The 12,691-nt window shown below is 53.7% G+C and overlaps 1 protein-coding gene across 1 annotated transcript in view; it reads right to left on the bottom strand.

Moving 5' to 3' along the window:
* The window catches only part of SCN5A (sodium voltage-gated channel alpha subunit 5), a 100,377-nt gene extending 89,323 nt beyond the window's left edge, over positions 1-11,054 (bottom strand). The window contains exon 1 of the mRNA XM_058442855.1: positions 10,899-11,054. The gene's annotated coding sequence lies outside the window, so the exon portion shown is untranslated. The remainder of the gene's footprint in view (positions 1-10,898) is intronic.
* Positions 11,055-12,691: the final 1,637 nt, after the last annotated feature.

Genomic DNA, 12,691 nt, shown 5'->3' with positions numbered 1-12,691 from the left:
GTGGAGATGACACCTAGGAACCTCGCTCACTCCAGGCTTCCTTGCCTGGAGTCGCCCATCAGAACTTCTAGCCCTGCTTGTAAGGCAACTGCATTTTTTCCTTGAGAACATGTCAACCCATCAACACCTCACAGACTCATTTTATTAATTGAATGATTCAGTGAACATTTAATCAGCACCCATTGTGTACATGGTCCTAAAAATGACTACACAGAATACTTTTCTTCCCAAAGTGATGGATCCCAAATCAACAACAGATAATGAGGGGATGAGGAAGAGTCATCAGTAAAGAGAGTCTGTGGTGGCTGGCAAGGAAATTCACCCAGACTTGCTGACATTGGCAATGAGGAAATGCCCTGAGCCAGAGAACCAGGCCTTGCATCCACCTCTGCCTCCCCCTCTGGCCTCCCACCTCGCGCTCTTGAAGATTTCCTGTTCCTAGGGATAAGGAAGTGGTTAGGGCTGTGCTTGGAAGCCAGCTCACCTGAGTGAATCTGGGCCCTGGCCACGCATTTGTCTTGTGTCTTTGGGCAGATTAATTGATTGATGTTTCTCTACCTCAGTTTTCCCATTCGTAAAATGGGGTTAATAATAATATCTATTTCACAGGGCTGCTGTGAAACATAAATGTATTGATATTTGTACATGCTTGGCACACAGAAAGTGCCAAATGAATTTAGTTGCTCTTGTGGTTATTGTTATTATTATTCTTATGAGAGATCAAGCTCAGAAGGCCTCCTTGTTGCCCACACCAACCCTCTTTGCCTGGGCTGGCTCTTTCCCTCCTCTCTGTATTCCTGGCACACTTGAATTCCCATCCTTACTTCAGCACAGGATGGACTAGTTTACTTGCACGCCTGCCTCTCCCCTGGATTTTTGTCCTGGTCTCCCAAAGCAGGGACTGGTGAATGAAGGAATGAAAGAATGAGGGAATGTGAGATTAACCTTCCTATTGCCTGGATACACACTCACACTGTGACTTAGTCCCTTTTCTAGACCTCAGTTTTTCCAACCCCAGGCACTGGACCAAGGGCCACCCCAGCAGCATCACATGCTCACGCTGTGCCCTGCGCTGCACTTAGTGCTGTTCGTGGATCACCTTACTTCATCCTTGCAACAATCCTAGGAAGACGGGGCTTATTAGCCTCGCTTTACAGACGGGAAATCTGACTCTAGGAGAGATGAAGTGAGCCCCAGTCTGTCTGAAGCCAGGCCTGTGAGCCTACCCATTGCACCACATTGCCTCCTACCTCTACGTGCAAAGAGTGGGATAAAGGCTCATGGCTTGCCTATGGCCCATCTGTCTGGACTGTGTCTGTGACCCCCACTTCAAGGCTAAGAGTCAGCCCTGTCAGCCTCATCTGAGCCTGGTTCTCCCTCTATGCAGCCCAGATGCCCCCAGGGAGACCTAGCCTATTTCTGCCCATGCCCGAAGAGTCAGCAGTTTTCCTGGCAGAACCGATTCCCCAGCAGTTTTTCTCTCCAGCTCAAGCACTGTCCAACAACAGAGTGGTCACTCATTCACCGCATGTGGCGACCAAGTGCTTGGAATGTGGCTACTGTGGACTGAGTTGTGCTATTGTAAAGTCACATTCATTTTGCAGGCTTAGTACAATAAGGAAGGTTGACTATTTCGTTAATAACTTTTAATACTGATTACAAGTTAAATATAATATTTGATAGTATTATACTGGATTAAATAAAATGTGTTCAAGTTAATTTCACTTTTTTTAGTTTAAAAAATATGGCTGCTAGAAAATTTAAAATTGCATATGTGACTTGCGTTTGTGACTCATATTATATTTCTGTTGGATGGCACTGACATCAAGTTCCAGCCACCAGGCCCTAAGCCCTTAAAAAATTCTACCTGAGGCCGGGAGCAGTGGCTCATGCCTGTAATCCCAGCACTTTGGGAGGCCGGGGCAGGTGGATCACCTGAGGTCAGGAGTTCGAGACCAGCCTGGCCAACATGGTGAAACCCCATCTCTACTAAAAATACAAAAAACTAGCTGGGCGTGGTGGCGGGCACCTGTAATCCCAGCTACCAGGAGGCTGAGGCAGGAGAATTGCTTGAACTCGGGAGGCGGAGGTTGCAGTGAGCGGAGATTGCACCACTGCACTGCACTCCAGCTTGGGTGACAGAGCGACACTCTGTCTCGGGCGGGGGCAGGGGGCGGGGAAGACTTCTATCTGCTTTAGGGGTGGGGCTGGGGGCTGGGGCCGCAGGGAAGGATTGAAAGAGCATTGTCCCCCACAGACCAGAAAGTGGCCATCCTGGTTTCTGGCAGTGGCTGTGGGTGGTTGTGGAGGCTTAAGCCACAGGTTGGGATGGTGGGGGATGTAAGTGGGAGGGATCGACAGTAAGTTTCAGACCATCCCTCCCGCCCAGGCAATTGTCTGCACAGTCTCGGCTCTCCCGGGCTAACAGCTTGGACAAAGGCTCAGTGGGGGTGCCAGCTGGTGCTGGTGGCCTGTGCTTTCAGGTCCTTGCTCCCAGATCAAAGGCACATTGGTCCGTCCTTGCACGGGGCCTCAGCTAACCAGCTCCCCACAGGCTCCGCTCCTTTGAGGCTGCATAGGCATTAACCCTGTCCAGTCTGGAGCCCAGTTCTGGGGGAGATGGGAGAGTCTGAGGAGCCTGTCCTTCTCTACTCTTAATCTCCACCTCCAGCGATCTTGCTAAGTCCTGCAGAATCATCCCCATCCCTCTCGGAGGTGGAGGAGAACACACCCACCCTGAAGCTGGGGAATGCCCTCATTTACATGCATTTGCATCTCATTTATTCCAACACCCAGGCTGAAGCCGAGGCTAATTCAGCTGACAGGAAAACCCCACCCGCTTTAGCTCTGCTGCTCTGCTGAAGTGATTCCCCAGGCAGGGATGAAATGAAATGGGGGTCCCTGAGACCAGGTCCCCCTCCAGAGGTGGGAGCTGAGGAAGAGTGGGCTCTTTGGCCTGATCCCTGAATTTCGCCCACCTCCCAAGGACAAACTGGCCTGGGGGTAGCCACTCTCTTCCCTGAAAGGCGGGTGGCCCTGCTTTTTTCTTCAGAGCCCTTGCCCACAGTAAGGATGGGGGCTGGGGGCTTGGCAGCAGCTTATTCAACCCATCGACTGTTCATCAGTGTCTGGGTGCCAGGCCAGGGGAACTGCAAAAGGCTCAGGTCGTTCAGGTACCCCCTCCACATGGTACAGGGCACCCCCCCCTCCCCCAGGCCCAAGTCTTGTTAGCCCCTTTACACATGCCCAGGTCCATCCACAGGGGATCTAGAATATGCTGAGTGGCACTTTGCTGTCAGCCAAGGCAGCACTGCCCCTGGCCATGGGTCTCCAGGGCAGGGACCTGGATGGTCTAATACCCTGAAACCACAGAGACCCAGAGTTGGAGAGCCAGCTCGGTCACCCAGGGGCATTCCACCCCAGGCCCCAGACCATCTCTGTGTAAACCCACATGGTACACATAATCAGGCCAGAAAGGTGCCCACATGTGGCCCAGGAAACACCCTCATGGCACACAGGTGCCCGAGACAGCAATCAGCATTCTAAGTCTCTTTCTAGCTCAATTCCTTCCAACTCATTTTTCTCAATACTTGAGCTGAGAAAAAGCTTCACAGAGGAACTGTGCACTGATGCCATGGCAACTGAGGCATTTATGGGGCACCTACTGTGTGCACCAAGAGAGATGGAAACCTGGGAGGCCCACCTCTAGGGTCTCTTAGTGTCCAGAGGGAAATAAGCCGATCAACCAGCCTAAATTTATGCCACAAAAGTGTCCATGATGTATTATAGCCAAATGTGCAACCTTTTTTTCTTAATATTCTTTCATACTGAGGTATTCTTTAAACACAAGAAAATGCTTTAGGTATACAGTTGGATGAGTTTTGATAAATGCATACACCTGTGCAAATGCCACTCCAATAAGACAGTAAACATCCCCTCACCCCAGAAAGTCCCACTATTCCTTTCAGTCAACTGCTCTGATTTCTATCACCTAGGTTGGTTTCGCCTATTCTAGAACTTCATGCATATGGAATTCTACCTTATGGGCTCTTTTGTGTCAGGCTGTTTTTGCTCAACACGACGTTTGAGATTTTTACCTTTTATTTGTTGGCGAGTGTGATCTAAGCTCCCTGTGTAATGCACTGTGAATACAAGTCACCCATCTGGGGACACGTCCTTAATTTGATCATAAAAGGCGAGGACTGGAAGGGACCTGAAGTCTAGCTATCTCTGGGGACCACAGGCCCCAAGGGATCCTTAGGGAGTTTTTTTTCTCTCCTTCCCTCAGATTTCCTGAAACAGAAGCTCAGCAATTAGACATCTAATAGGCACCTCGGCTCAGCAAACAAGTGGGGGCTTTCCTTGGGTTTCCAGTTTTGTTGGCAACTAGCTGTCGCTTTATTTAACTGGCAGTCTGTGCTGCATCTGACCCAGCACGGTGGTGAGGCTGTCGCTGCAAATGGCCGACTGAGCTCCCGTGTCTTCTTCCGACCACGTCTATGAGCAGAACATGACGAACAGAGGCTGGGGTGGGTGGCCTCTGGCCCTTAGCCTCCTTGTACCCCACATCAGCTGGTGTCCCTTGAGTGGAGCCCTGGGCTCAGTACAGAATGAATGCGGGGCTGGGGTTCTTCCTAGGAGCATGCCCAGAGGCAGCAGAGCTGCGCAGTCAAGGGCGGGCACCTTGGCTCTGAGGGGCTTGTCTGGGCCACTTTCCTGCACTTGGCGCAGGTCAGTGAGACTGGGGCTTTGATGGCCAGGCAGGGTGCACTGATTGGGCTGGGCTGGTCCCACCCATGGTCTGATTTTTTCCCCCATCTTAGACCATTTGGGGTACCTCCCAGCCTAGCCTGAGTGTAGGGGGATGGCTAATGTAGCTTGAGTACCCTGAGAACCGATGTGGTGCCTGAAGCCAGATTACCTCTCTCTGCTCTGCCATCTCTTTGAAAGCGGCCTCTTGCCTCGCACAGGCCTTCGAGGAATCAATACCCACCAGAACGGCATTTACCATGCTCCTGGTGCCAGGAGAAGCCTCTCTCCTGTTCAAAATCCATTCCCAGAAACCACGGGGGCTCCCTGGGCAAGGGCAAGGGTGAAGTCCTGTCTGAGCTCTGCCCACTTCCCCGTGTGACCTGGAGCCTATGGGGCAGCCAGCACCAGCCTCGGCCACCCAGGGCTGTTAGGAGGCCAGGGAAAGCCCTTGGTGATGATGACAGGGGTTTCTGAGTGGACAAGGGACCCTCCTGGGTGCACACAGATGCTGTGAGAGCAGCGCCATCCCTCCACTCTGCTAATACCTCTGTGGGGACATGACTTTCCACTGCCTCCCTAGGAGATTTAAACAGAAGAAGAAACTAAAGAGGAGAGAAAGAACTGAAGCCTCAGCGCATAGACATTCTCTCCCAACCACAGGCCCAGCCACATGATCTGAGCACTCACCTCTCCAAATTCTGTGCATCCTCTGTGGAGGGGTACCAGTCCCACCTCTTCCAGGCAGTCTCCCCTGGCTGCTCTGGGCCACACTGACCTCCCACCAGGGAAGCTCAGCCCCTAAGTTCAACCTTGCATTCTTCCTGTCCTGGGCGGATCTCTCCCTGGCCCTCTGAGGGGAACCTAGGAGGTCCTAAGAATTTTCACTGTCCTTTTCTGCCCCTCCAGAATAGTAAACGAGAGTGAGGAATGGACAAGAGAGGTTGAGAAACTGTTCTATCAGACTCTGGCTTCGCAAATCACAACTAAATTTTATGTTGGGCTTGGGGCACACCAGGTACCCCTTGGGGAAACGAAGTTGCAGGGGGAGGCTGTGGGTACCAAGCTCCCCAGCCCATGGCTGTGGCTCTTCAGGAAAGACAAGTGACGGCAGGCGGGGTGGAGAAGGTAAGATAAGTGTTAAAGAATTGATGTCAGATGGCCCCAGTGTTGTGCCAGGGGTGGTGCCTACCTCCACAAAGCCTGGTCCTGGGACTTTCCCCACACTGGGGGTCCCAGGCTCCGAGAATTGACGTGGGGTCTCTATAAATAGCGTCATTCCATATTGATCATCTTAAAAAGACACGGTATGTTCTAGGCCCACGGAGAGGAGAGTTGTGTCTAAAAATAGTCTCATCCCCAGGAACCGCTGCCAGCCTGAGGCGAGTGGTGTAAGCTGTGCATAGCCGAATGGGCAGTCTGAAGGGGTGGGTCAGAAACAGAGGCACAGAACCTCTCCATCCCCACTCCATTCCCTCTGCTCCAACCCACAGAGTTTGCCCCTGCCTCAGGGCCTTTGCACTTGCAGTTCCCTCTGTAACATTCTTTCCCTAGATCTCCTCGGGCTTGGTTCTTTCATGTTATTCAGGTCTCAGTTCAGTCTCCTCCTTCAAGGGGCTTTCCCTGCCCAGCCAGTCTAGAGTCACCCCCATGTCTCTCCATCACATTGTCCTGTTGTATTTCCTTCATAGCACTAGCCCCTATCTCAAATTATCTTCTGTATGGATTGGTTTAACGGTATCTCCCTACTTTTACGTAAACTTCATAAGAACAATTGTTATAGCTTGTACACCTTCTAGAACCTTCCATGGCCCAAAGGCATGAACTCTGCCTCAGACCCTTGCATCAGGGCAGCCTAGGCTGGCAGCAGGCTGTGGGGCTCTCCCGTCCCAGGCTTCCCCTGCAGCCCTGGCCAGCCCTGTAGTGGGTCTGCTCCCCACGGGGCCCAGCCTCTGTCCACAGGCTACCCACTGGCCCTGCTTTTTCCTCTCTCTGCCTTCTTCATGTATTTAGCCACAGGGCTTTTACTCCAGCTCCCTTCTCCCAATCCTATCACCCTGGATACCTGCCCTAGACAACTTCATCTTGTCCCTAAATATGGCTTTCTGGAACACCCTTCTCTCTGCAGAGCAAGGGCTTTCTTCCCTTTCTGCCTGCCACCCTCAGCAGGAATCACATTTCCTGCCATCAAAATCTCCCTCCCAGAGATTCACAGAAAGAGTTATTCCCTCTACCCAGGCCTTCCCGACTGCCCCCTGAACAAATAGTAACCACTACACACTTCACTGGTACGATCTTAACTCACAGACCTGCAGCCCTCACTGAGGGAAAGGCTTTCCCCCAGACTCCTGCACGGCGATGTGCTGCACGGACACGCATGCCCACAGTGTCCACTCCAGGCTCTCCCGACAGCCCTCCCTGACCCCACCCCTCGCCAGCTCCCTTCTATCTCTCTCCTCCCTCTTCAACCATCAAACTCTTTGAAAGAGCTGTCTACACATACTGTCTCCACGTCCTCACCTCCAGCTCGCTTCTCAACCCACTCCAAACTGGCTTCCATTCCCACCAAGTCACTCATTCATTCATTCAACAAGAACCTGTCTGTGCTGGGCACTACATTCTGCGGGCGCTGAGTGGAGTTTCTCCTACCAAGGTCACCAGCACCCTCACCATGGCTCGATCTAATGGACACTTCTTTTTAAATTATTCATTCTTTTTCTATCTATCCATGAACTTCTGAGAATGTACCTTAAGTCTCTCAGCAGAAAGAAACAGGGCACTTACCCTCCCCCCTGAGCGGGGCACTCTCCTTGCCTTCTGCAGTGCCTCCTACTCCTGGCTTTCCTCCTACCTCTCTGGCTGCTCCTTCTCAGCCTTCTCTGCAGACTTCTGCTTTGATGGTTGGAGTGTTTCTGGGCTCCTGACTCAATCCCCTTCCTTCTTACCCTCTACACTACGTTAGAATCACCTGGGTGCTTTCAAAACTCCTGATGCCCAGGCCCCATCCCAGGGTCAAATGAATTAGCATGTCTAGGGCTGGAGCCTGAGCATAAGTATTTTTACTTAAAGCTTTCCAAGTGATGCTAATGTCACCAGGATTGAGAACCTCAGGTCTGCACTCTCGCTGGGCAATCTAACTCAGTGCCGCATCTCCAATGACCAACCTCTGCTGAAGACTCCAAGTTTCCATTTCCAGCCCAGAACTCCATCCTGAACATACTTCCTTCCTGGGCCCTTCCCTCCAACTACCTTCTGGATGTCAGCATCTGTCCCTGGAAGTACAACAGGTTCAAATCAGAACCATGAAACATCTGTCACTTTTCCTTTGCTCTTCATCAAGCTTGCCAACCCAAATTTAACTTGCCCATTCTTCTTCTCATGGTGCGCCAGGGGGCAGCACACCTCACTTAGTGAGACATTGGAGGTGGGGAATGGGAGAGCAGCATGTCACTTGACAGAGAAGGAAGATGGGACACCATAAGTTCTATTACCTGTGGTAAGCTGCCAGTCACCTCTCCTTCAATGGAAAGACTTTGGATGGCACCTGTGGTCTGAGCTGGGGAGGTGGTATAGTACACAGCAGATATTGACACTTGGGCTCAAACCCAAGTTCTGCTAGTTAGAAAATGTGATGGTGTGCAACTATTTAACTTTTCTAGACCACCAGTTTCACCATCTGCAAAATGGCCATTATGATGGTCCCTACCTCTAGGGTTGATGCAAGGATTCAGTGAGATTAACCGTATAAAGCGCTTAGTGCCATGCCTGGCCTGCAGAAAACACTCAGTGAATGTTAGCTATTTTTAGTAACATTACTGAGGATAAATTCCCAATTCCTGAGCAGAGCTCACAAGGGCCCCCGTGACTGTGACCTTGGCTTTAACTCCGCTCTTCTCTTCCTCACACCATGGGACCCAATGAATCACTCAACTAATAATTGTGCTGTTTCACTTTTCTGTGCTTTTGTACATACTGGTCCTGACAGCTAGAGTGGACTGTCCTTGCCTGGAAAACTCCTATTCACCCGTCAAAACCCAGTGTGGAAGGTTATTTTTGTTAGAATAAGATTCTTGACTATTCCGGCCAAAGGTAACCACCTCTCCTGTGAGTGGGCTCTGGGGACACACTTCTATCACTGCACACCCTTCCAATAACCTTCCCAAGAGTGAGCATAAGCCAGCCTCCTCTGAACAGAACACAAACTGCAATTTGCCACTGTCCCTGGCTGCCCTCAGGACTCCCTTCTCTTTGGATTGCCTGGGCACCAGCCTCCGCTGTTCCCCCATCCCCAGCTGTCTCTGGTGCTTCCCACCAGTCCTCCAAGCCCAATCTTCATGCTGAGTAAGTCAATCCTAGAATTTTTCCAGAGGAGCTTTGATCAACACACAGAGAGGGGGCCGAGCACCTTGGAGCACAGCAGCTGCCCATGCCACGTTGGGCTGAATGCTGGCTCTCGGCACCCCAGGGCTGGTTCCCCTTCTGCTCAGATCCTCCTGGCTCAGTTCTAGGCTTATTTGCCCCACAGAAAGTAGATCTCAAGGTGTCTTCACACTGAGTGGTGCCCCCAATCCACTGATTCTCTAGATGACATTGAATAAGTCCTTGAGCTCCTCTGGGCCTCAGTTTCCCCGCTTGTACAATATGGTGGTGATGACATGATTAAAAGTTTAATGAGGCTCTTTTCAGCACAGAGCTGGACACTGTAACATAGAATCTGTGTTCCACACCCTGGCTGTCACCTGATCTCATCCTCTCCATGCTCCTGCGACAGCAGCCTGACCACCCTCATTCCACCTCTCACTCATTACCACCGATTCGTATGCACCTGCCCAATTCTAACTGAGTGGAGATGAGGTCAAAGAGATGGAGTTGAGGGCAGCGGCAAGGGCCTGGGCCCCCAGTAGCTGGGACCTCTGCTGCTCAGGGTCCCACTAGATCCTGAAGGATGGTGGGAACCTGGGAGAGGGCTTGGGATGCCATGGCATGGTGGGGGTCATTTGGTTTGCCTGTCTGGATGATACTGCCTAGGCTTACTGGGAGACACACCTGGGGTCTCAGCAGGAGGTGAGCAGATGCCTGGGAATGGAACATAGACCCAGGACCTTAAGACGAGATAGATCCCATGGCCCGGGGCTGGGCTGAAGGCACTGAGGAGCACAAGAGTGAGTCTTGCACTATCTTAGCCACGGCGTCCTGATCTGGCTGTGCGCTGCTCTCCAACAGGTGTTTGCAAGGCAGGCCTACAGCCAGGGACTTGTCCCCAACATCATTTCCCCCCATCCTCATCACCACCACTAACAGTCCCCACACATCTGGCCCCCACCAGCCCTTGGCCTCTCGGACAAAGCTTGGCACCTCCACTTTCTTCCAGAGCACCACCAAAGACGATCAAATAACACAGAGGTCGAGAGCCACCTCCCATCAGCGTGCATGGATCTGTCTGGCTCAGAGAGAGGAGGGCAGAGAACTCTCTCCAATCTCAGCGCACAGAGATCTCCACCCCTTCGAGAAGCACAGAGATCAGATAGAGGAGATGCGGCCCCTTTAGGGCGTCAAAGGGCACCGAGATCTCTACATGGTCTAAACGCGCAGAGATCTCGTCCCACAGAGAGGACAGCCCCAGAGGACGGTTCCCCCTAGGCCCAGAGAAAGGGGGTGCGTGGCTTCCTCCCCCATGTCCAGCCTTGCTCAGTCAGCCCCCGCAACCCCCGCTCTCTGGAACCACATTCACTGCGCGCCTAGTCGCCGCTCTGACCTTGGGGTCTGCGGCCTCCGGTATCCGGGTCCCAATCCCAGACCCTCCCCGAGCCTGCGCCAGGGATGGCCGGGAAGCTGGGGCCGCAGCTCCCCCTCCCCCGGCCCTCGACAGCGCACCGGGAAACCCGGAAGGAAAGGGAAGGGAAGGGGGGCGCACGGTGATTACAGACGTCTCCCCCGGGGATACCCTCCAGCCGGGCGGATCTGCGCCCCTTCTCCCCCTCCGGCTCTCTGGGGCACTGATCGGGGAGGGAGCGGCTGGGCGGACTCGGGGCAGGGGAGGAGCACGCAGGGGCTGGAGGCTTCGGCCCTCGAGGAGGAAAGTTGGGCGGCGGCAGGCGGAGGGGGCTCTGGCCGGGCCAGGGCTGCCGGGCGCGGGGGCGCTCGCTCACCTGCTGGTCCCCCGGCCCGGCCCCGGGGTGGGCGGCTGCTGCTCGGCGCGGACTCGGCTCGGCGCGGGGCTCGGGGCACTGAGAGCAGGCTCAGCGGCCCCGGGGGAGCGATCCCTGCATCCTACGGGCGCCGCCGCCGTCTCGGCTCCGCGGCTCCGTTCGGGCTCCCGGGCTGGGCAGGCGGCGCGGGCTCGGGCTGGGGGCGGGGTCGGGGGCGGGGTCGGGGCGGGCCCCGCCTGGGCTAGGCCTGGGGCTTGGGGCCCCGGGCTGGCTCCGCCCCAGAGCGACGCGCCCGCGGCTCCGCACGTGGCGCTCCGCCCGCTCGGAGGGGGACACACCGGCGCCCGCCGGGGCGCACACTCCCACACTGACCCGGGGGCTCACAGCCACAGACAGCCGCCCACGCGGCCGCGGACAGACAGACACAGGCAGGGGTACACACACGGCAACCCGGGGACGCTTCGCCACAGATGGCCACCCACGCAGACGCGGACAGGCACACATTAACAAACACTGGCATACACACCAGCACACGCCGGAGTATATACACACACACGCAACCTTGCTGACTTGGGAAGGCTACCAGACACCCACCCACCCAAGTGGACACGGGCATACACTGACACTCATGCCGAGACAGACACATGCTTCCATAGGCATACCTGCACTGACACAGACACACACATGCACCCTGAGACAGATACACACCTCCACACACCCACACAGACACAGACGCAGACAGACACATCATTGACACACACTGACACTGAGGAAGACACTCTGACAAACTTAGACACCCACATGACTTAGACACACATCCACTGACACACTGACACAGAGACACACACACACTCACTCGAACCACACTTTCCTGGAGACACACTTAGTGATGCCACAGAAATCTGCACAATGGTACACATCTACCTGAACACACTGACGCACATGCTGACAGAACCAAACACACACCCAGACCCAGAAGCAAGCAGGCAACCAACACAGAGACACCCACACGTGCGCGCACACACACACACACATACATATATATACATATATATACCTCTTTATATATATACCTCCACCCTTTTGAGCCACATACAACCTTCACCTTGACATACGCAGAGCCTGGAGTCACATACCTACACACCCACTGTTTCTCACTCAGAGACATGGTCACAGGCACACACACACGGAGACATACGCTGACAAACAGTTGCTCCCATGCCCATGCCCAGGGCCTATGGGGACACACTTCTTGTTCAAACAAAACAGGCCATCAGGGCAACCTGCTTGGGTCCCCTTCCACGCTGTGGAAGCTTTGTTCTTTCCCTCTTCACAATAAATCTTGCTGCTTCTAAAAAACAAAAATAAAAACAGAAAAACAAAACAAAAACAACGACCAAAAAAAAAAAAAAACAGGCCATCAGCTTTTGCCCACGAGAAAAGTACAGTCATTGGAAGGGATGGTACACTTTTCTGCCACATTTTCAGGGCTCCCAGAAGCAAGAACCACTCTTAGAGAGCCAAATGGGTGCCAGGGTCTCAGAGGGCACAGCGGTGCTGGGTTTGGGAGCCCAGAGGCTGGGACCTGCTCCTCCATGATGGGGATCTTGGAGCGGTGGTAGGGCAAAGAGGGGGGTGGGGGACAGCGTCCGTTTGCGACCTGGGTGTGGGGCTTCGTTGGACGCCTTAGGTACATACGGAGGGGCTGCTCTGCTTGCAGGAGGGGATCAGTAAGAAAGTCAGTCTGCAGGAAAGTTCAGGACATGGACCTCTCCGGCCCCGAGTTGAGTGGG

Source organism: Hylobates moloch, unplaced genomic scaffold (assembly GCF_009828535.3).
Source record: "Hylobates moloch isolate HMO894 unplaced genomic scaffold, HMol_V3 SCAFFOLD_8, whole genome shotgun sequence".
Lineage (NCBI taxonomy): Eukaryota > Metazoa > Chordata > Mammalia > Primates > Hylobatidae > Hylobates > Hylobates moloch.
The sequence above is the reverse complement of the archived record's forward strand: the minus strand, read 5'-3'. Positions and strand labels throughout refer to the sequence as shown.